Raw genomic sequence first — 27,500 nt, forward strand, 5'->3', positions numbered from 1 at the left:
TCATTCAACAGGTTGCTGAGACAAATGTAAACCAGTAAAACATATGAAGAGAAACAAACCTTGAATATAAGTTCAGTTGTTTAAACATTTGACAAACTATGGTGAGGGGGTAAGAAAACACACAAATCCAGCAGCTCCTGTATTTCAATACACCAGAACCCAATATTATTGGCGAGTCGGGTAGTCCATCATCACAGTTCGAGGGCAGGCATCATTTCAGTAATTTCATCCCGTTGCATTCACATCCGTGCCTTCAATGAGATTGAATGTGATCTTTGCTCTCAAGTATGTTCCCAAGTTTTACACTTTCGTGCTTTGCATGAATGGGAATGGAACCGTGTGTGTTGAATGAGGCTCCTTGTGAGCACTGAACTTTGTCCGGTGAAGTTCCTTTTTGTGTTGCTGTAATTGTGTCATTTCTCGATGAGAAAGATTAGGCAACATTTAGTCACTTCTAGCCATGATGCTCAATTTATTTACGAATGTACCCTAGTTACTAGGGACCGTTTACGTTGGAGAACAAGATCTATTGTATGCCTGTGTATTTGGGGAAGTAAAATCTGAAATAATGATGAAATTGTGTGTATCCAAAGTTAAAACTCGTGATTTGTCGCCCTCTGGTGTGTATAAGGTGCAAAAGCTTACAGCACCTGCTATTCCCAGGTGGTCTCCCATCCAAGTACTGACCAGGCCTGAGCCTGCTTGGCTTCCGAGATCGGACGAGATCGGGCGTATTCAGGCTAGTATGGCCGTAAGCCAGGGAGGCTGTCCCTGACGCTCTACTTAAAGGGAAGGCAATATCCGTTTCTGCCGTTCATACTTACAGTTGAACTGTCTCTCTACTCTAAAGCCCGGGACACACCAGCGCGCTGCAGACAGTCCCTGCTAACACGCCACGTTGTGGCAACGTTGTGGCAACGTTGTGCGTTAGCTGGGGTGCCACACCAGACCGGAACTATATTTTACAAAACGAACACATTGTCTTGATAAAACAGCTGTAATTGAGTGCCTGACTTGCCAGTCAAGCGCAATCTTGAGATGGTGTGCATTTCAGTAAGGATTTCAATTGACATGCAGTATGAAACTGAAAGGAGGTTGCATCACTATGATGCATAACATTGCATGTATTGTATTTTCAAGTGTGTGCATTCATCCTGTTGTCATTTTGTTTTGAAAGCACAAGAATCATTCAACAGGATGCTGAGACAAATGTAAACCAGTAAAACATATGAAGAGAAACAAACCTTGAATATAAGTTCAGTTGTTTAAACATTTGACAATCTATGGTGAGGGGTAAGAAAACACACAAATCCAGCAGCTCCTGTATTTCAATACACCGGAACCCAATATTATTGGCGAGTCGTGTAGTCCATCATCACAGTTCGAGGGCAGGCATCATTTCAGTAATTTCATCCCGTTGCATTCACATCCGTGCCTTGAATGAGATTGAATGTGATCTTTGCTCTCAAGTATGTTCCCAAGTTTTACACTTTTGTGCTTTGCATGAATGGGAATGGAACCGTGTGTGTTGAATGATGCTCCTTGTGAGCACTGAACTTTGTGCGGTGGAGTTCCTTTTTTGTTGCTGTAATTGTGTCATTTCTTGATGAGAAAGATTAGGCAACATTTAGTCACTTCTAGCCATGATGCTCAATTTATTTACGAATGTACCCTAGTTACTAGGGACCGTTTACGTTGGAGAACAAGATCTATTGTATGCCTGTGTATTTGGGGAAGTCAAATCTGAAATAATGATGAAATTGTGTGTATCCAAAGTTAAAACTCGTGATTTGTCGCCCTCTGGTGTGTAAAAGGTGCAAAAGCTTACAGCACCTGGTTTTTCCAGGCGGTCTCCCATCCAAGTACTGACCAGGCCCGAGCCTGCTTGGCTTCCGAGATCAGACGAGATCGGGCGTATTCAGCCTAGTATGGCCGTAAGCCAGGGAGGCTGTCCCTGACGCTCTACTTAAAGGGAAGGCAATATCCGTTTCTGCCGTTCATACTTACAGTTGAACTGTCTCTCTACTCTAAAGCCCGGGACACACCAGCGCGCCGCAGACAGTCCCTGCTAACACACCACGTTGTGGCAACATTGTGGCAACGTTGTGCGTTAGCTGGGTTGCCACACCAGACCGGAACTATATTTTACAAAACGAACACATTGTCTTGATAAAACAGCTGTAATTGAGTGCCTGACACGCCAGTCAAGCGCAATCTTGAGAAGGTGTGCATTTCAGTAAGGATTTCAATTGACATGCAGTATGAAACTGAAAGGAGGTTGCATCACTATGATGCATAACATTGCATGTATTGTATTTTCAAGTGTGTGCATTCATCCTGTTGTCATTTTGTTTTGAAAGCACAAGAATCATTCAACAGGATGCTGAGACAAATGTAAACCAGTAAAACATATGAAGAGAAACAAACCTTGAATATAACTTCAGTTGTTTAAACATTTGATAAACTATGGTGAGGGGTAAGAAAACACACAAATCCAGCAGCTCCTGTATTTCAATACACCAGAACCCAATATTATTGGCGAGTCGGGTAGTCCATCATCACAGTTCGAGGGCAGGCATCATTTCAGTAATTTCATCCCGTTGCATTCACATGCGTGCCTTGAATGAGATTGAATGTTATCTTTACTCTCAAGTACGTTCCCAAGTTTTACACTTTCGTGGTTTGCATGAATGGGAATGGAACCGTGTGTGTTGAATGATGCTCCTTGTGAGCACTGAACTTTGTGCGGTGGAGTTCCTTTTTTGTTGCTGTAATTGTGTCATTTCTTGATGAGAAAGATTAGGCAACATTTAGTCACTTCTAGCCATGATGCTCAATTTATTGACGAATGTACCCTAGTTACTAGGGACCGTTTACGTTGGAGAACAAGATCTATTGTATGCCTGTGTATTTGGGGAAGTAAAATCTGAAATAATGATGAAATTGTGTGTATCCAAAGTTAAAACTCGTGATTTGTCGCCCTCTGGTTTATTAAAAGGTGCAAGAGCTTACAGCACATGGTATTCCCAGGCGGTCTCCCATCCAAGTACTGACCAGGCCCGAGCCTGGTTGGCTTCCGAGATCGGACGAGATCGGGCGTATTCAGGCTAGTATGGCCGTAAGCCAGGGAGGCTGTCCCTGACGCTCTACTTAAAGGGAAGGCAATATCCGTTTCTGCCGTTCATACTTACAGTTGAACTGTCTCTCTACTCTAAAGCCCGGGACACACCAGCGCGCCGCAGACAGTCCCTGCTAACACGCCACGTTGTGGCTACATTGTGGCAACGTTGTGCGTTAGCTGGGGTGCCACACCAGACCGGAACTATATATTACAAAACGAACACATTGTCTTGATAAAACAGCTGTAATTGAGTGCCTGACACGCCAGTCAAGCGCAATCTTGAGAAGGTGTGCATTTCAGTAAGGATTTCAATTGACATGCAGTATGAAACTGAAAGGAGGTTGCATCACTATGATGCATAACATTGCATGTATTGTATTTTCAAGTGTGTGCATTCATCCTGTTGTCATTTTGTTTTGAAAGCAGAAGAATCATTCAACAGGTTGCTGAGACAAATGTAAACCAGTAAAACATATGAAGAGAAACAAACCTTGAATATAAGTTCAGTTGTTTAAACATTTGACAAACTATGGTGAGGGGGTAAGAAAACACACAAATCCAGCAGCTCCTGTATTTCAATACACCAGAACCCAATATTATTGGCGAGTCGGGTAGTCCATCATCACAGTTCGAGGGCAGGCATCATTTCAGTAAATTCATCCCGTTGCATTCACATCCGTGCCTTGAATGAGATTGAATGTGATCTTTGCTCTCAAGTATGTTCCCAAGTTTTACACTTTCGTGCTTTGCATGAATGGGAATGGAACCGTGTGTGTTGAATGAGGCTCCTTGTGAGCACTGAACTTTGTCCGGTGGAGTTCCTTTTTGTGTTGCTGTAATTGTGTCATTTCTCGATGAGAAAGATTAGGCAACATTTAGTCACTTCTAGCCATGATGCTCAATTTATTTACGAATGTACCCTAGTTACTAGGGACCGTTTACGTTGGAGAACAAGATCTATTGTATGCCTGTGTATTTGGGGAAGTAAAATCTGAAATAATGATGAAATTGCGTGTATCCAAAGTTAAAACTCGTGATTTGTCGCCCTCTGGTGTGTAAAAGATGCAAAAGCTTACAGCACCTGGTATTCCCAGGCGGTCTCCCATCCAAGTACTGACCAGGCCCGAGCCTGCTTGGCTTCCGAGATCGGACGAGATCGGGCGTATTCAGGCTAGTATGGCCGTAAGCCAGGGAGGCTGTCCCTGACGCTCTACTTAAAGGGAAGGCAATATCCGTTTCTGCCGTTCATACTTACAGTTGAACTGTCTCTCTACTCTAAAGCCCGGGACACACCAGCGCGCCGCAGACAGTCCCTGCTAACACACCACGTTGTGGCAACATTGTGGCAACGTTGTGCGTTAGCTGGGTTGCCACACCAGACCGGAACTATATTTTACAAAACGAACACATTGTCTTGATAAAACAGCTGTAATTGAGTGCCTGACACGCCAGTCAAGCGCAATCTTGAGAAGGTGTGCATTTCAGTAAGGATTTCAATTGACATGCAGTATGAAACTGAAAGGAGGTTGCATCACTATGATGCATAACATTGCATGTATTGTATTTTCAAGTGTGTGCATTCATCCTGTTGTCATTTTGTTTTGAAAGCACAAGAATCATTCAACAGGATGCTGAGACAAATGTAAACCAGTAAAACATATGAAGAGAAACAAACCTTGAATATAACTTCAGTTGTTTAAACATTTGATAAACTATGGTGAGGGGTAAGAAAACACACAAATCCAGCAGCTCCTGTATTTCAATACACCAGAACCCAATATTATTGGCGAGTCGGGTAGTCCATCATCACAGTTCGAGGGCAGGCATCATTTCAGTAATTTCATCCCGTTGCATTCACATCCGTGCCTTGAATGAGATTGAATGTGATCTTTGCTCTCAAGTATGTTCCCAAGTTTTACACTTTCGTGCTTTGCATGAATGGGAATGGAACCGTGTGTGTTGAATGAGGCTCCTTGTGAGCACTGAACTTTGTGCGGTGGAGTTCCTTTTTGTGTTGCTGTAATTGTGTCATTTCTCGATGAGAAAGATTAGGCAACATTTAGTCACTTCTAGCCATGATGCTCAATTTATTTACGAATGTACCCTAGTTACTAGGGACCGTTTACGTTGGAGAACAAGATCTATTGTATGCCTGTGTATTTGGGGAAGTAAAATCTGAAATAATGATGAAATTGTGTGTATCCAAAGTTAAAACTCGTGATTTGTCGCCCTCTGGTGTGTAAAAGGTGCAAAAGCTTACAGCACCTGGTATTCCCAGGTGGTCTCCCATCCAAGTACTGACCAGGCCCGAGCCTGCTTGGCTTCCGAGATCGGACGAGATCGGGCGTATTCAGGCTAGTATGGCCGTAAGCCAGGGAGGCTGTCCCTGACGCTCTAGTTAAAGGGAAGGCAATATCCGTTTCTGCCGTTCATACTTACAGTTTAACTGTCTCTCTACTCTAAAGCCCGGGACACACCAGCGCGCCGCAGGCAGTCCCTGCTAACACGCCACGTTGTGGCAACGTTGTGGCAACGTTGTGCGTTAGCTGGGGTGCCACACCAGACCGGAACTATATTTTACAAAACGAACACATTGTCTTGATAAAACAGCTGTAATTGAGTGCCTGACACGCCAGTCAAGCGCAATCTTGAGAAGGTGTGCATTTCAGTAAGGATTTCAATTGACATGCAGTATGAAACTGAAAGGAGGTTGCATCACTATGATGCATAACATTGCATGTAGTGTATTTTCAAGTGTGTGCATTCATCCTGTTGTCATTTTGTTTTGAAAGCAGAAGAATCATTCAACAGGTTGCTGAGACAAATGTAAACCAGTAAAACATATGAAGAGAAACAAACCTTGAATGTAAGTTCAGTTGTTTAAACATTTGACAAACTATGGTGAGGGGGTAAGAAAACACACAAATCCAGCAGCTCCTGTATTTCAATACACCAGAACCCAATATTATTGGCGAGTCGGGTAGTCCATCATCACAGTTCGAGGGCAGGCATCATTTCAGTAATTTCATCCCGTTGCATTCACATCCGTGCCTTGAATGAGATTGAATGTGATCTTTGCTCTCAAGTATGTTCCCAAGTTTTACACTTTCGTGCTTTGCATGAATGGGAATGGAACCGTGTGTGTTGAATGAGGCTCCTTGTGAGCACTGAACTTTGTCCGGTGGAGTTCCTTTTTGTGTTGCTGTAATTGTGTCATTTCTCGATGAGAAAGATTAGGCAACATTTAGTCACTTCTAGCCATGATGCTCAATTTATTTATGAATGTACCCTAGTTACTAGGGACCGTTTACGTTGGAGAACAAGATCTATTGTATGCCTGTGTATTTGGGGAAGTAAAATCTGAAATAATGATGAAATTGCGTGTATCCAAAGTTAAAACTTGTGATTTGTCGCCCTCTGGTGTGTAAAAGATGCAAAAGCTTACAGCACCTGGTATTCCCAGGCGGTCTCCCATCCAAGTACTGACCAGGCCCGAGCCTGCTTAGCTTCCGAGATCGGACGATATCAGACGAGATCGGGCGTATTCAGGCTAGTATGGCCGTAAGCCAGGGAGGCTGTCCCTGACGCTCTACTTAAAGGGAAGGCAATATCCGTTTCTGCCGTTCATACTTACAGTTGAACTGTCTCTCTACTCTAAAGCCCGGGACACACCAGCGCGCTGCAGACAGTCCCTGCTAACACGCCACGTTGTGGCAACGTTGTGGCAACGTTGTGCGTTAGCTGGGGTGCCACACCAGACCGGAACTATATTTTACAAAACGAACACATTGTCTTGATAAAACAGCTGTAATTGAGTGCCTGACTTGCCAGTCAAGCGCAATCTTGAGATGGTGTGCATTTCAGTAAGGATTTCAATTAACATGCAGTATGAAACTGAAAGGAGGTTGCATCACTATGATGCATAACATTGCATGTATTGTATTTTCAAGTGTGTGCATTCATCCTGTTGTCATTTTGTTTTGAAAGCACAAGAATCATTCAACAGGATGCTGAGACAAATGTAAACCAGTACAACATATGAAGAGAAACAAACCTTGAATATAAGTTCAGTTGTTTAAACATTTGACAATCTATGGTGAGGGGTAAGAAAACACACAAATCCAGCAGCTCCTGTATTTCAATACACCGGAACCCAATATTATTGGCGAGTCGTGTAGTCCATCATCACAGTTCGAGGGCAGGCATCATTTCAGTAATTTCATCCCGTTGCATTCACATCCGTGCCTTGAATGAGATTGAATGTTATCTTTACTCTCAAGTACGTTCCCAAGTTTTACACTTTCGTGGTTTGCATGAATGGGAATGGAACCGTGTGTGTTGAATGATGCTCCTTGTGAGCACTGAACTTTGTGCGGTGGAGTTCCTTTTTTGTTGCTGTAATTGTGTCATTTCTTGATGAGAAAGATTAGGCAACATTTAGTCACTTCTAGCCATGATGCTCAATTTATTGACGAATGTACCCTAGTTACTAGGGACCGTTTACGTTGGAGAACAAGATCTATTGTATGCCTGTGTATTTGGGGAAGTAAAATCTGAAATAATGATGAAATTGTGTGTATCCAAAGTTAAAACTCGTGATTTGTCGCCCTCTGGTTTATTAAAAGGTGCAAGAGCTTACAGCACATGGTATTCCCAGGCGGTCTCCCATCCAAGTACTGACCAGGCCCGAGCCTGCTTGGCTTCCGAGATCGGACGAGATCGGGCGTATTCAGGCTAGTATGGCCGTAAGCCAGGGAGGCTGTCCCTGACGCTCTACTTAAAGGGAAGGCAATATCCGTTTCTGCCGTTCATACTTACAGTTGAACTGTCTCTCTACTCTAAAGCCCGGGACACACCAGCGCGCCGCAGACAGTCCCTGCTAACACGCCACGTTGTGGCTACATTGTGGCAACGTTGTGCGTTAGCTGGGGTGCCACACCAGACCGGAACTATATATTACAAAACGAACACATTGTCTTGATAAAACAGCTGTAATTGAGTGCCTGACACGCCAGTCAAGCGCAATCTTGAGAAGGTGTGCATTTCAGTAAGGATTTCAATTGACATGCAGTATGAAACTGAAAGGAGGTTGCATCACTATGATGCATAACATTGCATGTATTGTATTTTCAAGTGTGTGCATTCATCCTGTTGTCATTTTGTTTTGAAAGCAGAAGAATCATTCAACAGGTTGCTGAGACAAATGTAAACCAGTAAAACATATGAAGAGAAACAAACCTTGAATATAAGTTCAGTTGTTTAAACATTTGACAAACTATGGTGAGGGGGTAAGAAAACACACAAATCCAGCAGCTCCTGTATTTCAATACACCAGAACCCAATATTATTGGCGAGTCGGGTAGTCCATCATCACAGTTCGAGGGCAGGCATCATTTCAGTAATTTCATGCCGTTGCATTCACATCCGTGCCTTGAATGAGATTGAATGTGATCTTTGCTCTCAAGTATGTTCCCAAGTTTTACACTTTCGTGCTTTGCATGAATGGGAATGGAACCGTGTGTGTTGAATGAGGCTCCTTGTGAGCACTGAACTTTGTCCGGTGGAGTTCCTTTTTGTGTTGCTGTAATTGTGTCATTTCTCGATGAGAAAGATTAGGCAACATTTAGTCACTTCTAGCCATGATGCTCAATTTATTTACGAATGTACCCTAGTTACTAGGGACCGTTTACGTTGGAGAACAAGATCTATTGTATGCCTGTGTATTTGGGGAAGTAAAATCTGAAATAATGATGAAATTGCGTGTATCCAAAGTTAAAACTCGTGATTTGTCGCCCTCTGGTGTGTAAAAGATGCAAAAGCTTACAGCACCTGGTATTCCCAGGCGGTCTCCCATCCAAGTACTGACCAGGCCCGAGCCTGCTTGGCTTCCGAGATCGGACGAGATCGGGCGTATTCAGGCTAGTATGGCCGTAAGCCAGGGAGGCTGTCCCTGACGCTCTACTTAAAGGGAAGGCAATATCCGTTTCTGCCGTTCATACTTACAGTTGAACTGTCTCTCTACTCTAAAGCCCGGGACACACCAGCGCGCCGCAGACAGTCCCTGCTAACACACCACGTTGTGGCAACATTGTGGCAACGTTGTGCGTTAGCTGGGTTGCCACACCAGACCGGAACTATATTTTACAAAACGAACACATTGTCTTGATAAAACAGCTGTAATTGAGTGCCTGACACGCCAGTCAAGCGCAATCTTGAGAAGGTGTGCATTTCAGTAAGGATTTCAATTGACATGCAGTATGAAACTGAAAGGAGGTTGCATCACTATGATGCATAACATTGCATGTATTGTATTTTCAGGTGTGTGCATTCATCCTGTTGTCATTTTGTTTTGAAAGCACAAGAATCATTCAACAGGATGCTGAGACAAATGTAAACCAGTAAAACATATGAAGAGAAACAAACCTTGAATATAACTTCAGTTGTTTAAACATTTGATAAACTATGGTGAGGGGTAAGAAAACACACAAATCCAGCAGCTCCTGTATTTCAATACACCAGAACCCAATATTATTGGCGAATCGGGTAGTCCATCATCACAGTTCGAGGGCAGGCATCATTTCAGTAATTTCATCCCGTTGCATTCACATGCGTGCCTTGAATGAGATTGAATGTTATCTTTACTCTCAAGTACGTTCCCAAGTTTTACACTTTCGTGGTTTGCATGAATGGGAATGGAACCGTGTGTGTTGAATGATGCTCCTTGTGAGCACTGAACTTTGTGCGGTGGAGTTCCTTTTTGTGTTGCTGTAATTGTGTCATTTCTTGATGAGAAAGATTAGGCAACATTTAGTCACTTCTAGCCATGATGCTCAATTTATTTACGAATGTACCCTAGTTACTAGGGACCGTTTACGTAGGAGAACAAGATCTATTGTATGCCTGTGTATTTGGGGAAGTCAAATCTGAAATAATGATGAAATTGCGTGTATCCAAAGTTAAAACTCGTGATTTGTCGCCCTCTGGTGTGTAAAAGATACAAAAGCTTACAGCACCTGGTTTTCCCAGGCGGTCTCCCATCCAAGTACTGACCAGGCCCGAGCCTGCTTAGCTTCCGAGATCGGACGAGATCGGGCATATTCAGGCTAGTATGGCCGTAAGCCAGGGAGGCTGTCCCTGATGCTCTACTTAAAGGGAAGGCAATATCCGTTTCTGCCGCTCATACTTGCAGTTGAACTGTCTCTCTACTCTAAAGTCCGGGACACACCAGCGCGCCGCAGACAGTCCCTGCTAACACGCCACGTTGTGGCAACGTTGTGGCAACGTTGTGCGTTAGCTGGGGTGCCACACCAGACCGAACTATATTTTACAAAACGAACACATTGTCTTGATAAAACAGCTGTAATTGAGTGCCTGACACGCCAGTCAAGCGCAATCTTGAGAAGGTGTGCATTTCAGTAAGGATTTCAATTGACATGCAGTATGAAACTGAAAGGAGGTTGCATCACTATGATGCATAACATTGCATGTAGTGTATTTTCAAGTGTGTGCATTCATCCTGTTGTCATTTTGTTTTGAAAGCAGAAGAATCATTCAACAGGTTGCTGAGACAAATGTAAACCAGTAAAACATATGAAGAGAAACAAACCTTGAATATAAGTTCAGTTGTTTAAACATTTGACAAACTATGGTGAGGGGGTAAGAAAACACACAAATCCAGCAGCTCCTGTATATCAATACACCAGAACCCAATATTATTGGCGAGTCGGGTAGTCCATCATCACAGTTCGAGGGCAGGCATCATTTCAGTAATTTCATCCCGTTGCATTCACATCCGTGCCTTGAATGAGATTGAATGTGATCTTTGCTCTCAAGTATGTTCCCAAGTTTTACACTTTCGTGCTTTGCATGAATGGGAATGGAACCGTGTGTGTTGAATGAGGCTCCTTGTGAGCACTGAACTTTGTCCGGTGGAGTTCCTTTTTGTGTTGCTGTAATTGTGTCATTTCTTGATGAGAAAGATTAGGCAACATTTAGTCACTTCTAGCCATGATGCTCAATTTATTTACGAATGTACCCTAGTTACTAGGGACCGTTTACGTTGGAGAAGAAGATCTATTGTATGCCTGTGTATTTGGGGAAGTCAAATCTGAAATAATGATGAAATTGTGTGTATCCAAAGTTAAAACTCGTGATTTGTCGCCCTCTGGTGTGTAAAAGGTGCAAAAGCTTACAGCACCTGGTATTTCCAGGCGGTCTCCCATCCAAGTACTGACCAGGCCCGAGCCTGCTTGGCTTCCGAGATCGGACGAGATCGGGCGTATTCAGGCTAGTATGGCCGTAAGCCAGGGAGGCTGTCCCTGACGCTCTACTTAAAGGGAAGGCAATATCCGTTTCTGCTGTTCATACTTACAGTTGAACTGTCTCTCTACTCTAAAGCCCGGGACACACCAGCGCGCCGCAGACAGTCCCTGCTAACACGCCACGTTGTGGCAACATTGTGGCAACGTTGTGCGTTAGCTGGGTTGCCACACCAGACCGGAATAATATTTTACAAAACGAACACATTGTCTTGATAAAACAGCTGTAATTGAGTGCCTGACACGCCAGTCAAGCGCAATATTGAGAAGGTGTGCATTTCAGTAAGGATTTCAATTGACATGCAGTATGAAACTGAAAGGAGGTTGCATCACTATGATGCATAACATTGCATGTATTGTATTTTCAAGTGTGTGCATTCATCCTGTTGTCATTTTGTTTTGAAAGCACAATAATCATTCAACAGGATGCTGAGACAAATGTAAACCAGTAAAACATATGAAGAGAAACAAACCTTGAATATAACTTCAGTTGTTTAAACATTTGACAAACTATGGTGAGGGGTAAGAAAACACACAAATCCAGCAGCTCCTGTATTTCAATACACCAGAACCCAATATTATTGGCGAGTCGGGTAGTCCATCATCACAGTTCGAGGGCAGGCATCATTTCAGTAATTTCATCCCGTTGCATTCACATGCGTGCCTTGAATGAGATTGAATGTTATCTTTACTCTCAAGTACGTTCCCAAGTTTTACACTTTCGTGGTTTGCATGAATGGGAATGGAACCGTGTGTGTTGAATGATGCTCCTTGTGAGCACTGAACTTTGTGCGGTGGAGTTCCTTTTTTGTTGCTGTAATTGTGTCATTTCTTGATGAGAAAGATTAGGCAACATTTAGTCACTTCTAGCCATGATGCTCAATTTATTGACGAATGTACCCTAGTTACTAGGGACCGTTTACGTTGGAGAACAAGATCTATTGTATGCCTGTGTATTTGGGGAAGTCAAATCTGAAATAATGATGAAATTGTGTGTATCCAAAGTTAAAACTCGTGATTTGTCGCCCTCTGGTGTGTAAAAGGTGCAAAAGCTTACAGTACATGGTATTCCCAGGCGGTCTCCCATCCAAGTACTGACCAGGCCCGAGCCTGCTTGGCTTCCGAGATCGGACGAGATCGGGCGTATTCAGGCTAGTATGGCCGTAAGCCAGGGAGGCTGTCCCTGACGCTCTACTTAAAGGGAAGGCAATATCCGTTTCTGCCGTTCATACTTACAGTTGAACTGTCTCTCTACTCTAAAGCCCGGGACACACCAGCGCGCCGCAGACAGTCCCTGCTAACACGCCACGTTGTGGCAACATTGTGGCAACGTTTTGCGTTAGCTGGGTTGCCACACCAGACCGGAATAATATTTTACAAAACGAACACATTGTCTTGATAAAACAGCTGTAATTGAGTGCCTGACACGCCAGTCAAGCGCAATCTTGAGAAGGTGTGCATTTCAGTAAGGATTTCAATTGACATGCAGTATGAAACTGAAAGGAGGTTGCATCACTATGATGCATAACATTGCATGTATTGTATTTTCAAGTGTGTGCATTCATCCTGTTGTCATTTTGTTTTGAAAGCAGAAGAATCATTCAACAGGTTGCTGAGACAAATGTAAACCAGTAAAACATATGAAGAGAAACAAACCTTGAATATAAGTTCAGTTGTTTAAACATTTGACAAACTATGGTGAGGGGGTAAGAAAACACACAAATCCAGCAGCTCCTGTATTTCAATACACCAGAACCCAATATTATTGGCGAGTCGGGTAGTCCATCATCACAGTTCGAGGGCAGGCATCATTTCAGTAATTTCATCCCGTTGCATTCACATCCGTGCCTTGAATGAGATTGAATGTGATCTTTGCTCTCAAGTATGTTCCCAAGTTTTACACTTTCGTGCTTTGCATGAATGGGAATGGAACCGTGTGTGTTGAATGAGGCTCCTTGTGAGCACTGAACTTTGTCCGGTGGAGTTCCTTTTTGTGTTGCTGTAATTGTGTCATTTCTCGATGAGAAAGATTAGGCAACATTTAGTCACTTCTAGCCATGATGCTCAATTTATTTACGAATGTACCCTAGTTACTAGGGACCGTTTACGTTGGAGAACAAGATCTATTGTATGCCTGTGTATTTGGGGAAGTAAAATCTGAAATAATGATGAAATTGTGTGTATCCAAAGTTAAAACTCGTGATTTGTCGCCCTCTGGTGTGTAAAAAGTGCAAAAGCTTACAGCACCTGCTATTCCCAGGTGGTCTCCCATCCAAGTACTGACCAGGCCTGAGCCTGCTTGGCTTCCGAGATCGGACGAGATCGGGCGTATTCAGGCTAGTATGGCCGTAAGCCAGGGAGGCTGTCCCTGACGCTCTAGTTAAAGGGAAGGCAATATCCGTTTCTGCCGTTCATACTTACAGTTGAACTGTCTCTCTACTCTAAAGCCCGGGACACACCAGCGCGCCGCAGACAGTCCCTGCTAACACGCCACGTTGTGGCAACGTTGTGGCAACGTTGTGCGTTAGCTGGGGTGCCACACCAGACCGGAACTATATATTACAAAACGAACACATTGTCTTGATAAAACAGCTGTAATTGAGTGCCTGACACGCCAGTCAAGCGCAATCTTGAGAAGGTGTGCATTTCAGTAAGGATTTCAATTGACATGCAGTATGAAACTGAAAGGAGGTTGCATCACTATGATGCATAACATTGCATGTATTGTATTTTCAAGTGTGTGCATTCATCCTGTTGTCATTTTGTTTTGAAAGCAGAAGAATCATTCAACAGGTTGCTGAGACAAATGTAAACCAGTAAAACATATGAAGAGAAACAAACCTTGAATATAAGTTCAGTTGTTTAAACATTTGACAAACTATGGTGAGGGGGTAAGAAAACACACAAATCCAGCAGCTCCTGTATTTCAATACACCAGAACCCAATATTATTGGCGAGTCGGGTAGTCCATCATCACAGTTCGAGGGCAGGCATCATTTCAGTAATTTCATCCCGTTGCATTCACATCCGTGCCTTGAATGAGATTGAATGTGATCTTTGCTCTCAAGTATGTTCCCAAGTTTTACACTTTCGTGCTTTGCATGAATGGGAATGGAACCGTGTGTGTTGAATGAGGCTCCTTGTGAGCACTGAACTTTGTCCGGTGGAGTTCCTTTTTGTGTTGCTGTAATTGTGTCATTTCTCGATGAGAAAGATTAGGCAACATTTAGTCACTTCTAGCCATGATGCTCAATTTATTTACGAATGTACCCTAGTTACTAGGGACCGTTTACGTTGGAGAACAAGATCTATTGTATGCCTGTGTATTTGGGGAAGTCAAATCTGAAATAATGATGAAATTGCGTGTATCCAAAGTTAAAACTCGTGATTTGTCGCCCTCTGGTGTGTAAAAGATGCAAAAGCTTACAGCACCTGGTATTCCCAGGCGGTCTCCCATCCAAGTACTGACCAGGCCCGAGCCTGCTTAGTTTCCGAGATCGGACGAGATCGGGCGTATTCAGGCTAGTATGGCCGTAAGCCAGGGAGGCTCTCCCTGACGCTCTACTTAAAGGGAAGGCAATATCCGTTTCTGCCGCTCATACTTGCAGTTGAACTGTCTCTCTACTCTAAAGTCCGGGACACACCAGCGCGCCGCAGACAGTCCCTGCTAACACGAAACGTTGTGGCAACGTTGTGGCAACGTTGTGCGTTAGCTGGGGTGCCACACCAGACCGGAACTATATATTACAAAACGAACACATTGTCTTGATAAAACAGCTGTAATTGAGTGCCTGACACGCCAGTCAAGCGCAATCTTGAGAAGGTGTGCATTTCAGTAAGGATTTCAATTGACATGCAGTATGAAACTGAAAGGAGGTTGCATCACTATGATGCATAACATTGCATGTATTTTATTTTCAAGTGTGTGCATTCATCCTGTTGTCATTTTGTTTTGAAAGCAGAAGAATCATTCAACAGGTTGCTGAGACAAATGTAAACCAGTAAAACATATGAAGAGAAACAAACCTTGAATATAAGTTCAGTTGTTTAAACATTTGACAAACTATGGTGAGGGGGTAAGAAAACACACAAATCCAGCAGCTCCTGTATTTCAATACACCAGAACCCAATATTATTGGCGAGTCGGGTAGTCCATCTTCACAGTTCGAGGGCAGGCATCATTTCAGTAATTTCATCCCGTTGCATTCACATCCGTGCCTTGAATGAGATTGAATGTGATCTTTGCTCTCAAGTATGTTCCCAAGTTTTACACTTTCGTGCTTTGCATGAATGGGAATGGAACCGTGTGTGTTGAATGAGGCTCCTTGTGAGCACTGAACTTTGTCCGGTGGAGTTCCTTTTTGTGTTGCTGTAATTGTGTCATTTCTCGATGAGAAAGATTAGGCAACATTTAGTCACTTCTAGCCATGATGCTCAATTTATTTACGAATGTACCCTAGTTACTAGGGACCGTTTACGTTGGAGAACAAGATCTATTGTATGCCTGTGTATTTGGGGAAGTAAAATCTGAAATAATGATGAAATTGTGTGTATCCAAAGTTAAAACTCGTGATTTGTCGCCCTCTGGTGTGTAAAAAGTGCAAAAGCTTACAGCACCTGCTATTCCCAGGTGGTCTCCCATCCAAGTACTGACCAGGCCTGAGCCTGCTTGGCTTCCGAGATCGGACGAGATCGGGCGTATTCAGGCTAGTATGGCCGTAAGCCAGGGAGGCTGTCCCTGACGCTCTACTTAAAGGGAAGGCAATATCCGTTTCTGCCGTTCATACTTACAGTTGAACTGTCTCTCTACTCTAAAGCCCAGGACACACCAGCGCGCCGCAGACAGTCCCTGCTAACACGCCACGTTGTGGCAACGTTGTGGCAACGTTGTGCGTTAGCTGGGGTGCCACACCAGACCGGAACTATATATTACAAAACGAACACATTGTCTTGATAAAACAGCTGTAATTGAGTGCCTGACACGCCAGTCAAGCGCAATCTTGAGAAGGTGTGCATTTCAGTAAGGATTTCAATTGACATGCAGTATGAAACTGAAAGGAGGTTGCATCACTATGATGCATAACATTGCATGTATTGTATTTTCAAGTGTGTGCATTCATCCTGTTGTCATTTTGTTTTGAAAGCACAAGAATCATTCAACAGGATGCTGAGACAAATATAAACCAGTAAAACATATGAAGAGAAACAAACCTTGAATATAAGTTCAGTTGTTTAAACATTTGACAAACTATGGTCAGGGGTAAGAAAACACACAAATCCAGCAGCTCCTGTATTTCAATACACCGGAACCCAATATTATTGGCGAGTCTGGTAGTCCATCATCACAGTTCGAGGGCAGGCATCATTTCAGTAATTTCATCCCGTTGCATTCACATCCGTGCCTTGAATGAGATTGAATGTGATCTTTGCTCTCAAGTATGTTCCCAAGTTTTACACTTTTGTGCTTTGCATGAATGGGAATGGAACCGTGTGTGTTGAATGATGCTCCTTGTGAGCACTGAACTTTGTGCGGTGGAGTTCCTTTTTTGTTGCTGTAATTGTGTCATTTCTTGATGAGAAAGATTAGGCAACATTTAGTCACTTCTAGCCATGATGCTCAATTTATTTACGAATGTACCCTAGTTACTAGGGACCGTTTACGTTGGAGAACAAGATCTATTGTATGCCTGTGTATTTGGGGAAGTCAAATCTGAAATAATGATGAAATTGTGTGTATCCAAAGTTAAAACTCGTGATTTGTCGCCCTCTGGTGTGTAAAAGGTGCAAAAGCTTACAGCACCTGGTATTTCCAGGCGGTCTCCCATCCAAGTACTGACCAGGCCCGAGCCTGCTTGGCTTCCGAGATCGGACGAGATCGGGCGTATTCAGGCTAGTATGGCCGTAAGCCAGGGAGGCTGTCCCTGACGCTCTACTTAAAGGGAAGGCAATATCCGTTTCTGCCGTTCATACTTACAGTTGAACTGTCTCTCTACTCTAAAGCCCGGGACACACCAGCGCGCTGCAGACAGTCCCTGCTAACACGCCACGTTGTGGCAACATTGTGGCAACGTTGTGCGTTAGCTGGGTTGCCACACCAGACCGGAACTATATTTTACAAAACGAACACATTGTCTTGATAAAACAGCTGTAATTGAGTGCCTGACACGCCAGTCATGCGCAATCTTGAGAAGGTGTGCATTTCAGTAAGGATTTCAATTGACATGCAGTATGAAACTGAAAGGAGGTTGCATCACTATGATGCATAACATTGCATGTATTGTATTTTCAAGTGTGTGCATTCATCCTGTTGTCATATTGTTTTGAAAGCAGAAGAATCATTCAACAGGTTGCTGAGACAAATGTAAACCAGTAAAACATATGAAGAGAAACAAACCTTGAATATAAGTTCAGTTGTTTAAACATTTGACAAACTATGGTGAGGGGGTAAGAAAACACACAAATCCAGCAGCTCCTGTATTTCAATACACCAGAACCCAATATTATTGGCGAGTCGGGTAGTCCATCATCACAGTTCGAGGGCAGGCATCATTTCAGTAATTTCATCCCGTTGCATTCACATCCGTGCCTTGAATGAGATTGAATGTGATCTTTGCTCTCAAGTATGTTCCCAAGTTTTACACTTTCGTGCTTTGCATGAATGGGAATGGAACCGTGTGTGTTGAATGAGGCTCCTTGTGAGCACTGAACTTTGTCCGGTGGAGTTCCTTTTTGTGTTGCTGTAATTGTGTCATTTCTCGATGAGAAAGATTAGGCAACATTTAGTCACTTATAGCCATGACGCTCAATTTATTTACCAATGTACCCTAGTTACTAGGGACCGTTTACGTTGGAGAACAAGATCTATTGTATGCCTGTGTATTTGGGGAAGTAAAATCTGAAATAATGATGAAATTGTGTGTATCCAAAGTTAAAACTCGTGATTTGTCGCCCTCTGGTGTGTAAAAGGTGCAAAAGCTTACAGCACCTGCTATTCCCAGGTGGTCTCCCATCCAAGTACTGACCAGGCCCGAGCCTGCTTGGCTTCCGAGATCGGACGAGATCGGGCGTATTCAGGCTAGTATGGCCGTAAGCCAGGGAGGCTGTCCCTGACGCTCTACTTAAAGGGAAGGCAATATCCGTTTCTGCCGTTCATACTTACAGTTGAACTGTCTCTCTACTCTAAAGCCCGGGACACACCAGCGCGCCGCAGACAGTCCCTGCTAACACGCCACGTTGTGGCAACGTTGTGGCAACGTTGTGCGTTAGCTGGGGTGCCACACCAGACCGGAACTATATATTACAAAACGAACACATTGTCTTGATAAAACAGCTGTAATTGAGTGCCTGACACGCCAGTCAAGCGCAATCTTGAGAAGGTGTGCATTTCAGTAAGGATTTCAATTGACATGCAGTATGAAACTGAAAGGAGGTTGCATCACTATGATGCATAACATTGCATGTATTGTATTTTCAAGTGTGTGCATTCATCCTGTTGTCATTTTGTTTTGAAAGCAGAGGAATCATTCAACAGGTTGCTGAGACAAATGTAAACCAGTAAAACATATGAAGAGAAACAAACCTTGAATATAAGTTCAGTTGTTTAAACATTTGACAAACTATGGTGAGGGGGTAAGAAAACACACAAATCCAGCAGCTCCTGTATTTCAATACACCAGAACCCAATATTATTGGCGAGTCGGGTAGTCCATCATCACAGTTCGAGGGCAGGCATCATTTCAGTAATTTCATCCCGTTGCATTCACATGCGTGCCTTGAATGAGATTGAATGTTATCTTTACTCTCAAGTACGTTCCCAAGTTTTACACTTTTGTGGTTTGCATGAATGGGAATGGAACCGTGTGTGTTGAATGATGCTCCTTGTGAGCACTGAACTTTGTGCGGTGGAGTTCCTTTTTTGTTGCTGTAATTGTGTCATTTCTCGATGAGAAAGATTAGGCAACATTTAGTCACTTCTAGCCATGATGCTCAATTTATTGACGAATGTACCCTAGTTACTAGGGACCGTTTACGTTGGAGAACAAGATCTATTGTATGCCTGTGTATTTGGGGAAGTAAAATCTGAAATAATGATGAAATTGTGTGTATCCAAAGTTAAAACTCGTGATTTGTCGCCCTCTGGTTTATTAAAAGGTGCAAGAGCTTACAGTACATGGTATTCCCAGGCGGTCTCCCATCCAAGTACTGACCAGGCCCGAGCCTGCTTGGCTTCCGAGATCGGACGAGATCGGGCGTATTCAGGTTAGTATGGCCGTAAGCCAGGGAGGCTGTCCCTGACGCTCTACTTAAAGGGAAGGCAATATCCGTTTCTGCCGTTCATACTTACAGTTGAACTGTCTCTCTACTCTAAAGCCCGGGACACACCAGCGCGCCGCAGACAGTCCCTGCTAACAGGCCACGTTGTGGCAACATTGTGGCAACGTTGTGCGTTAGCTGGGGTGCCACACCAGACCGGAACTATATATTACAAAACGAACACATTGTCTTGATAAAACAGCTGTAATTGAGTGCCTGACACGCCAGTCAAGCGCAATCTTGAGAAGGTGTGCATTTCAGTAAGGATTTCAATTGACATGCGGTATGAAACTGAAAGGAGGTTGCATCACTATGATGCATAACATTGCATGTATTGTATTTTCAAGTGTGTGCATTCATCCTGTTGTCATTTTGTTTTGAAAGCAGAAGAATCATTCAACAGGTTGCTGAGACAAATGTAAACCAGTAAAACATATGAAGAGAAACAAACCTTGAATATAAGTTCAGTTGTTTAAACATTTGACAAACTATGGTGAGGGGGTAAGAAAACACACAAATCCAGCAGCTCCTGTATTTCAATACACCAGAACCCAATATTATTGGCGAGTCGGGTAGTCCATCATCACAGTTCGAGGGCAGGCATCATTTCAGTAATTTCATCCCGTTGCATTCACATCCGTGCCTTGAATGAGATTGAATGTGATCTTTGCTCTCAAGTATGTTCCCAAGTTTTACACTTTCGTGCTTTGCATGAATGGGAATGGAACCGTGTGTGTTGAATGAGGCTCCTTGTGAGCACTGAACTTTGTCCGGTGGAGTTCCTTTTTGTGTTGCTGTAATTGTGTCATTTCTCGATGAGAAAGATTAGGCAACATTTAGTCACTTCTAGCCATGATGCTCAATTTATTTACGAATGTACCCTAGTTACTAGGGACCGTTTACGTTGGAGAACAAGATCTATTGTATGCCTGTGTATTTGGGGAAGTCAAATCTGAAATAATGATGAAATTGCGTGTATCCAAAGTTAAAACTCGTGATTTGTCGCCCTCTGGTGTGTAAAAGATGCAAAAGCTTACAGCACCTGGTATTCCCAGGCGGTCTCCCATCCAAGTACTGACCAGGCCCGAGCCTGCTTAGCTTCCGAGATCGGACGAGATCGGGCGTATTCAGGCTAGTATGGCCGTAAGCCAGGGAGGCTCTCCCTGACGCTCTACTTAAAGGGAAGGCAATATCCGTTTCTGCCGCTCATACTTGCAGTTGAACTGTCTCTCTACTCTAAAGTCCGGGACACACCAGCGCGCCGCAGACAGTCCCTGCTAACACGAAACGTTGTGGCAACGTTGTGCGTTAGCTGGGGTGCCACACCAGACCGGAACTATATATTACAAAACGAACACATTGTCTTGATAAAACAGCTGTAATTGAGTGCCTGACACGCCAGTCAAGCGCAATCTTGAGAAGGTGTGCATTTCAGTAAGGATTTCAATTGACATGCAGTATGAAACTGAAAGGAGGTTGCATCACTATGATGCATAACATTGCATGTATTGTATTTTCAAGTGTGTGCATTCATCCTGTTGTCATTTTGTTTTGAAAGCAGAAGAATCATTCAACAGGTTGCTGAGACAAATGTAAACCAGTAAAACATATGAAGAGAAACAAACCTTGAATATAAGTTCAGTTGTTTAAACATTTGACAAACTATGGTGAGGGGGTAAGAAAACACACAAATCCAGCAGCTCCTGTATTTCAATACACCAGAACCCAATATTATTGGCGAGTCGGGTAGTCCATCTTCACAGTTCGAGGGCAGGCATCATTTCAGTAATTTCATCCCGTTGCATTCACATCCGTGCCTTGAATGAGATTGAATGTGATCTTTGCTCTCAAGTATGTTCCCAAGTTTTACACTTTCGTGCTTTGCATGAATGGGAATGGAACCGTGTGTGTTGAATGAGGCTCCTTGTGAGCACTGAACTTTGTCCGGTGGAGTTCCTTTTTGTGTTGCTGTAATTGTGTCATTTCTCGATGAGAAAGATTAGGCAACATTTAGTCACTTCTAGCCATGATGCTCAATTTATTTACGAATGTACCCTAGTTACTAGGGACCGATTACGTTGGAGAACAAGATCTATTGTATGCCTGTGTATTTGGGGAAGTCAAATCTGAAATAATGATGAAATTGCGTGTATCCAAAGTTAAAACTCGTGATTTGTCGCCCTCTGGTGTGTAAAAGATGCAAAAGCTTACAGCACCTGGTATTCCCAGGCAGTCTCCCATCCAAGTACTGACCAGGCCCGAGCCTGCTTAGCTTCCGAGATCGGACGAGATCGGGCGTTTTCAGGCTAGTATGGCCGTAAGCCAGGGAGGCTGTCCCTGACGCTCTACTGAAAGGGAAGGCAATATCCGTTTCTGCCGCTCATACTTGCAGTTGAACTGTCTCTCTACTCTAAAGTCCGGGACACACCAGCGCGCCGCAGACAGTCCCTGCTAACACGAAACGTTGTGGCAACGTTGTGCGTTAGCTGGGGTGCCACACCAGATCGGAACTATATTTTACAAAACGAACACATTGTCTTGATAATACAGCTGTAATTGAGTGCCTGACACGCCAGTCAAGCGCAATCTTGAGAAGGTGTGCATTTCAATAAGGATTTCAATTGACATGCAGTATGAAACTGAAAGGAGGTTGCATCACTATGATGCATAACATTGCATGTATTGTATTTTCAAGTGTGTGCATTCATCCTGTTGTCATTTTGTTTTGAAAGCAGAAGAATCATTTTTGCTGAGGTTGCTGAGACAAATGTAAACCAGTAAAACATATGAAGAGAAACAAACCTTGAATATAAGTTCAGTTGTTTAAACATTTGACAAACTATGGTGAGGGGGTAAGAAAACACACAAATCCAGCAGCTCCTGTATTTCAATACACCAGAACCCAATATTATTGGCGAGTCGGGTAGTCCATCTTCACAGTTCGAGGGCAGGCATCATTTCAGTAATTTCATCCCGTTGCATTCACATCCGTGCCTTGAATGAGATTGAATGTGATCTTTGCTCTCAAGTATGTTCCCAAGTTTTACACTTTCGTGCTTTGCATGAATGGGAATGGAACCGTGTGTGTTGAATGAGGCTCCTTGTGAGTACTGAACTTTGTCCGGTGGAGTTCCTTTTTGTGTTGCTGTAATTGTGTCATTTCTCGATGAGAAAGATTAGGCAACATTTAGTCACTTCTAGCCATGATGCTCAATTTATTTACGAATGTACCCTAGTTACTAGGGACCGATTACGTTGGAGAACAAGATCTATTGTATGCCTGTGTATTTGGGGAAGTCAAATCTGAAATAATGATGAAATTGCGTGTATCCAAAGTTAAAACTCGTGATTTGTCGCCCTCTGGTGTGTAAAAGATGCAAAAGCTTACAGCACCTGGTATTCCCAGGCAGTCTCCCATCCAAGTACTGACCAGGCCCGAGCCTGCTTAGCTTCCGAGATCGGACGAGATCGGGCGTTTTCAGGCTAGTATGGCCGTAAGCCAGAGAGGCTGTCCCTGACGCTCTACTTAAAGGGAAGGCAATATCCGTTTCTGCCGCTCATACTTGCAGTTGAACTGTCTCTCTACTCTAAAGTCCGGGACACACCAGCGCGCCGCAGACAGTCCCTGCTAACACGAAACGTTGTGGCAACGTTGTGCGTTAGCTGGGGTGCCACACCAGACCGGAACTATATTTTACAAAACGAACACATTGTCTTGATAATACAGCTGTAATTGAGTGCCTGACACGCCAGTCAAGCGCAATCTTGAGAAGGTGTGCATTTCAGTAAGGATTTCAATTGACATGCAGTATGAAACTGAAAGGAGGTTAAATCACTATGATGCATAACATTGCATGTATTGTATTTTCAAGTGTGTGCATTCATCCTGTTGTCATTTTGTTTTGAAAGCAGAAGAATCATTTTTGCTGAGGTTGCTGAGACAAATGTAAACCAGTAAAACATATGAAGAGAAACAAACCTTGAATATAAGTTCAGTTGTTTAAACATTTGACAAACTATGGTGAGGGGGTAAGAAAACACACAAATCCAGCAGCTCCTGTATTTCAATACACCAGAACCCAATATTATTGGCGAGTCGGGTAGTCCATCATCACAGTTCGAGGGCAGGCATCATTTCAGTAATTTCATCCCGTTGCATTCACATCCGTGCCTTGAATGAGATTGAATGTGATCTTTGCTCTCAAGTATGTTCCCAAGTTTTACACTTTCGTGCTTTGCATGAATGGGAATGGAACCGTGTGTGTTGAATGAGGCTCCTTGTGAGCACTGAACTTTGTCCGGTGGAGTTCCTTTTTGTGTTGCTGTAATTGTGTCATTTCTCGATGAGAAAGATTAGGCAACATTTAGTCACTTCTAGCCATGATGCTCAATTTATTTACGAATGTACCCTAGTTACTAGGGACCGTTTACGTTGGAGAACAAGATCTATTGTATGCCTGTATATTTGGGGAAGTAAAATCTGAAATAATGATGAAATTGTGTGTATCCAAAGTTAAAACTCGTGATTTGTCGCCCTCTGGTGTGTAAAAGATGCAAAAGCTTACAGCACCTGGTATTCCCAGGCGGTCTCCCATCCAAGTACTGACCAGGCCCGAGCCCGCTTGGCTTCCGAGATCGGATGAGATCGGGCGTATTCAGGCTAGTATGGCCGTAAGCCAGGGAGGCTGTCCCTGACGCTCTACTTAAAGGGAAGGCAATATCCGTTTCTGCCGTTCATACTTACAGTTGAACTGTCTCTCTACTCTAAAGCCCGGGACACACCAGCGCGCCGCAGCCAGTCCCTGCTAACACGCCACGTTGTGGCAACATTGTGGCAACGTTGTGCGTTAGCTGGGGTGCCACACCAGACCGGAACTATATATTACAAAACGAACACATTGTCTTGATAAAACAGCTGTAATTGAGTGCCTGACACGCCAGTCAAGCGCAATCTTGAGAAGGTGTGCATTTCAGTAAGGATTTCAATTGACATGCAGTATGAAACTGAAAGGAGGTTGCATCACTATGATGCATAACATTGCATGTATTGTATTTTCAAGTGTGTGCATTCATCCTGTTGTCATTTTGTTTTGAAAGCAGAAGAATCATTCAACAGGTTGCTGAGACAAATGTAAACCAGTAAAACATATGAAGAGAATCAAACCTTGAATATAAGTTCAGTTGTTTAAACATTTGACAAACTATGGTGAGGGGGTAAGAAAACACACAAATCCAGCAGCTCCTGTATTTCAATACACCAGAACCCAATATTATTGGCGAGTCGGGTAGTCCATCATCACAGTTCGAGGGCAGGCATCATTTCAGTAATTTCATCCCGTTGCATTCACATCCGTGCCTTGAATGAGATTGAATGTGATCTTTGCTCTCAAGTATGTTCCCAAGTTTTACACTTTCGTGCTTTGCATAAATGGGAATGGAACCGTGTGTGTTGAATGAGGCTCCTTGTGAGCACTGAACTTTGTCCGGTGGAGTTCCTTTTTGTGTTGCTGTAATTGTGTCATTTCTCGATGAGAAAGATTAGGCAACATTTAGTCACTTCTAGCCATGATGCTCAATTTATTTACGAATGTACCCTAGTTACTAGGGACCGTTTACGTTGGAGAACAAGATCTATTGTATGCCTGTGTATTTGGGGAAGTCAAATCTGAAATAATGATGAAATTGCGTGTATCCAAAGTTAAGACTCGTGATTTGTCGCCCTCTGGTGTGTAAAAGATGCAAAAGCTTACAGCACCTGGTATTCCCAGGCGGTCTCCCATCCAAGTACTGACCAGGCCTGAGCCTGCTTAGCTTCCGAGATTGGACGAGATCGGGCGTATTCAGGCTAGTATGGCCGAAAGCCAGGGAGGCTGTCCCTGACGCTCTACTTAAAGGGAAGGCAATATCCGTTTCTGCCGCTCATACTTGCAGTTGAACTGTCTCTCTACTCTAAAGTCCGGGACACACCAGCGCGCCGCAGACAGTCCCTGCTAACACGAAACGTTGTGGCAACGTTGTGCGTTAGCTGGGGTGCCACACCAGACCGGAACTATATTTTACAAAACGAACACATTGTCTTGATAATACAGCTGTAATTGAGTGCCTGACACGCCAGTCAAGCGCAATCTTGAGAAGGTGTGCATTTCAGTAAGGATTTCAATTGACATGCAGTATGAAACTGAAAGGAGGTTGCATCACTATGATGCATAACATTGCATGTATTGTATTTTCAAGTGTGTGCATTCATCCTGTTGTCATTTTGTTTTGAAAGCAGAAGAATCATTCAACAGGTTGCTGAGACAAATGTAAACCAGTAAAACATATGAAGAGAATCAAACCTTGAATATAAGTTCAGTTGTTTAAACATTTGACAAACTATGGTGAGGGGGTAAGAAAACACACAAATCCAGCAGCTCCTGTATTTCAATACACCAGAACCCAATATTATTGGCGAGTCGGGTAGTCCATCATCACAGTTCGAGGGCAGGCATCATTTCAGTAATTTCATCCCGTTGCATTCACATCCGTGCCTTGAATGAGATTGAATGTGATCTTTGCTCTCAAGTATGTTCCCAAGTTTTACACTTTCGTGCTTTGCATAAATGGGAATGGAACCGTGTGTGTTGAATGAGGCTCCTTGTGAGCACTGAACTTTGTCCGGTGGAGTTCCTTTTTGTGTTGCTGTAATTGTGTCATTTCTCGATGAGAAAGATTAGGCAACATTTAGTCACTTCTAGCCATGATGCTCAATTTATTTACGAATGTACCCTAGTTACTAGGGACCGTTTACGTTGGAGAACAAGATCTATTGTATGCCTGTGTATTTGGGGAAGTCAAATCTGAAATAATGATGAAATTGCGTGTATCCAAAGTTAAGACTCGTGATTTGTCGCCCTCTGGTGTGTAAAAGATGCAAAAGCTTACAGCACCTGGTATTCCCAGGCGGTCTCCCATCCAAGTACTGACCAGGCCTGAGCCTGCTTAGCTTCCGAGATTGGACGAGATCGGGCGTATTCAGGCTAGTATGGCCGAAAGCCAGGGAGGCTGTCCCTGACGCTCTACTTAAAGGGAAGGCAATATCCGTTTCTGCCGCTCATACTTGCAGTTGAACTGTCTCTCTACTCTAAAGTCCGGGACACACCAGCGCGCCGCAGACAGTCCCTGCTAACACGAAACGTTGTGGCAACGTTGTGCGTTAGCTGGGGTGCCACACCAGACCGGAACTATATTTTACAAAACGAACACATTGTCTTGATAATACAGCTGTAATTGAGTGCCTGACACGCCAGTCAAGCGCAATCTTGAGAAGGTGTGCATTTCAGTAAGGATTTCAATTGACATGCAGTATGAAACTGAAAGGAGGTTGCATCACTATGATGCATAACATTGCATGTATTGTATTTTCAAGTGTGTGCATTCATCCTGTTGTCATTTTGTTTTGAAAGCAGAAGAATCATTCAACAGGTTGCTGAGACAAATGTAAACCAGTAAAACATATGAAGAGAAACAAACCTTGAATATAAGTTCAGTTGTTTAAACATTTGACAAACTATGGTGAGGGGGTAAGAAAACACACAAATCCAGCAGCTCCTGTATTTCAATACACCAGAACCCAATATTATTGGCGAGTCGGGTAGTCCATCATCACAGTTCGAGGGCAGGCATCATTTCAGTAATTTCATCCCGTTGCATTCACATCCGTGCCTTGAATGAGATTGAATGTGATCTTTGCTCTCAAGTATGTTCCC

At 43.4% G+C, this 27,500-nt stretch overlaps 22 non-coding genes and 1 pseudogene across 22 annotated transcripts; all 23 read right to left on the bottom strand.

The window, feature by feature from the left end:
- Positions 1 to 638: 638 nt before the first annotated feature.
- LOC136756697 (5S ribosomal RNA) lies at positions 639 to 757 on the bottom strand. The gene has a single exon (XR_010818763.1). It is a non-coding gene; the product is annotated as a 5S ribosomal RNA (ribosomal RNA).
- A 1,064-nt stretch (positions 758 to 1,821) lies between these two features.
- On the bottom strand, positions 1,822 to 1,940 carry LOC136757404 (5S ribosomal RNA). The gene has a single exon (XR_010819432.1). It is a non-coding gene; the product is annotated as a 5S ribosomal RNA (ribosomal RNA).
- Positions 1,941 to 3,005: 1,065 nt separating this feature from the next.
- Positions 3,006 to 3,124, bottom strand: LOC136757387 (5S ribosomal RNA). Its single transcript, XR_010819415.1, has one exon. It is a non-coding gene; the product is annotated as a 5S ribosomal RNA (ribosomal RNA).
- A 1,066-nt stretch (positions 3,125 to 4,190) lies between these two features.
- Positions 4,191 to 4,309, bottom strand: LOC136756159 (5S ribosomal RNA). Its single transcript, XR_010818261.1, has one exon. It is a non-coding gene; the product is annotated as a 5S ribosomal RNA (ribosomal RNA).
- A 1,065-nt stretch (positions 4,310 to 5,374) lies between these two features.
- Positions 5,375 to 5,493, bottom strand: LOC136756063 (5S ribosomal RNA). Its single transcript, XR_010818166.1, has one exon. It is a non-coding gene; the product is annotated as a 5S ribosomal RNA (ribosomal RNA).
- A 1,066-nt stretch (positions 5,494 to 6,559) lies between these two features.
- LOC136757354 (uncharacterized) lies at positions 6,560 to 6,688 on the bottom strand (annotated as a pseudogene).
- Positions 6,689 to 7,753: 1,065 nt separating this feature from the next.
- LOC136757137 (5S ribosomal RNA) lies at positions 7,754 to 7,872 on the bottom strand. The gene has a single exon (XR_010819179.1). It is a non-coding gene; the product is annotated as a 5S ribosomal RNA (ribosomal RNA).
- A 1,066-nt stretch (positions 7,873 to 8,938) lies between these two features.
- On the bottom strand, positions 8,939 to 9,057 carry LOC136756160 (5S ribosomal RNA). The gene has a single exon (XR_010818262.1). It is a non-coding gene; the product is annotated as a 5S ribosomal RNA (ribosomal RNA).
- A 1,065-nt stretch (positions 9,058 to 10,122) lies between these two features.
- Positions 10,123 to 10,241, bottom strand: LOC136756237 (5S ribosomal RNA). The gene has a single exon (XR_010818334.1). It is a non-coding gene; the product is annotated as a 5S ribosomal RNA (ribosomal RNA).
- A 1,065-nt stretch (positions 10,242 to 11,306) lies between these two features.
- On the bottom strand, positions 11,307 to 11,425 carry LOC136757048 (5S ribosomal RNA). Its single transcript, XR_010819095.1, has one exon. It is a non-coding gene; the product is annotated as a 5S ribosomal RNA (ribosomal RNA).
- A 1,064-nt stretch (positions 11,426 to 12,489) lies between these two features.
- LOC136757350 (5S ribosomal RNA) lies at positions 12,490 to 12,608 on the bottom strand. Its single transcript, XR_010819382.1, has one exon. It is a non-coding gene; the product is annotated as a 5S ribosomal RNA (ribosomal RNA).
- Positions 12,609 to 13,674: 1,066 nt separating this feature from the next.
- LOC136756700 (5S ribosomal RNA) lies at positions 13,675 to 13,793 on the bottom strand. Its single transcript, XR_010818765.1, has one exon. It is a non-coding gene; the product is annotated as a 5S ribosomal RNA (ribosomal RNA).
- A 1,066-nt stretch (positions 13,794 to 14,859) lies between these two features.
- Positions 14,860 to 14,978, bottom strand: LOC136756725 (5S ribosomal RNA). Its single transcript, XR_010818789.1, has one exon. It is a non-coding gene; the product is annotated as a 5S ribosomal RNA (ribosomal RNA).
- A 1,066-nt stretch (positions 14,979 to 16,044) lies between these two features.
- On the bottom strand, positions 16,045 to 16,163 carry LOC136756701 (5S ribosomal RNA). The gene has a single exon (XR_010818766.1). It is a non-coding gene; the product is annotated as a 5S ribosomal RNA (ribosomal RNA).
- Positions 16,164 to 17,227: 1,064 nt separating this feature from the next.
- On the bottom strand, positions 17,228 to 17,346 carry LOC136757049 (5S ribosomal RNA). The gene has a single exon (XR_010819096.1). It is a non-coding gene; the product is annotated as a 5S ribosomal RNA (ribosomal RNA).
- A 1,066-nt stretch (positions 17,347 to 18,412) lies between these two features.
- On the bottom strand, positions 18,413 to 18,531 carry LOC136756933 (5S ribosomal RNA). Its single transcript, XR_010818984.1, has one exon. It is a non-coding gene; the product is annotated as a 5S ribosomal RNA (ribosomal RNA).
- A 1,066-nt stretch (positions 18,532 to 19,597) lies between these two features.
- LOC136757525 (5S ribosomal RNA) lies at positions 19,598 to 19,716 on the bottom strand. The gene has a single exon (XR_010819530.1). It is a non-coding gene; the product is annotated as a 5S ribosomal RNA (ribosomal RNA).
- A 1,066-nt stretch (positions 19,717 to 20,782) lies between these two features.
- Positions 20,783 to 20,901, bottom strand: LOC136757907 (5S ribosomal RNA). Its single transcript, XR_010819720.1, has one exon. It is a non-coding gene; the product is annotated as a 5S ribosomal RNA (ribosomal RNA).
- Positions 20,902 to 21,956: 1,055 nt separating this feature from the next.
- LOC136756093 (5S ribosomal RNA) lies at positions 21,957 to 22,075 on the bottom strand. Its single transcript, XR_010818196.1, has one exon. It is a non-coding gene; the product is annotated as a 5S ribosomal RNA (ribosomal RNA).
- A 1,058-nt stretch (positions 22,076 to 23,133) lies between these two features.
- LOC136756094 (5S ribosomal RNA) lies at positions 23,134 to 23,252 on the bottom strand. Its single transcript, XR_010818197.1, has one exon. It is a non-coding gene; the product is annotated as a 5S ribosomal RNA (ribosomal RNA).
- Positions 23,253 to 24,310: 1,058 nt separating this feature from the next.
- LOC136756223 (5S ribosomal RNA) lies at positions 24,311 to 24,429 on the bottom strand. The gene has a single exon (XR_010818321.1). It is a non-coding gene; the product is annotated as a 5S ribosomal RNA (ribosomal RNA).
- A 1,066-nt stretch (positions 24,430 to 25,495) lies between these two features.
- On the bottom strand, positions 25,496 to 25,614 carry LOC136757116 (5S ribosomal RNA). The gene has a single exon (XR_010819159.1). It is a non-coding gene; the product is annotated as a 5S ribosomal RNA (ribosomal RNA).
- A 1,055-nt stretch (positions 25,615 to 26,669) lies between these two features.
- Positions 26,670 to 26,788, bottom strand: LOC136757117 (5S ribosomal RNA). Its single transcript, XR_010819160.1, has one exon. It is a non-coding gene; the product is annotated as a 5S ribosomal RNA (ribosomal RNA).
- Between the last annotated feature and the right edge of the window lie 712 nt (positions 26,789 to 27,500).

The sequence above is a fragment of the Amia ocellicauda genome, chromosome 8, assembly GCF_036373705.1.
Source record: "Amia ocellicauda isolate fAmiCal2 chromosome 8, fAmiCal2.hap1, whole genome shotgun sequence".
NCBI classification, from domain to species: Eukaryota; Metazoa; Chordata; class Actinopteri; order Amiiformes; family Amiidae; genus Amia; species Amia ocellicauda.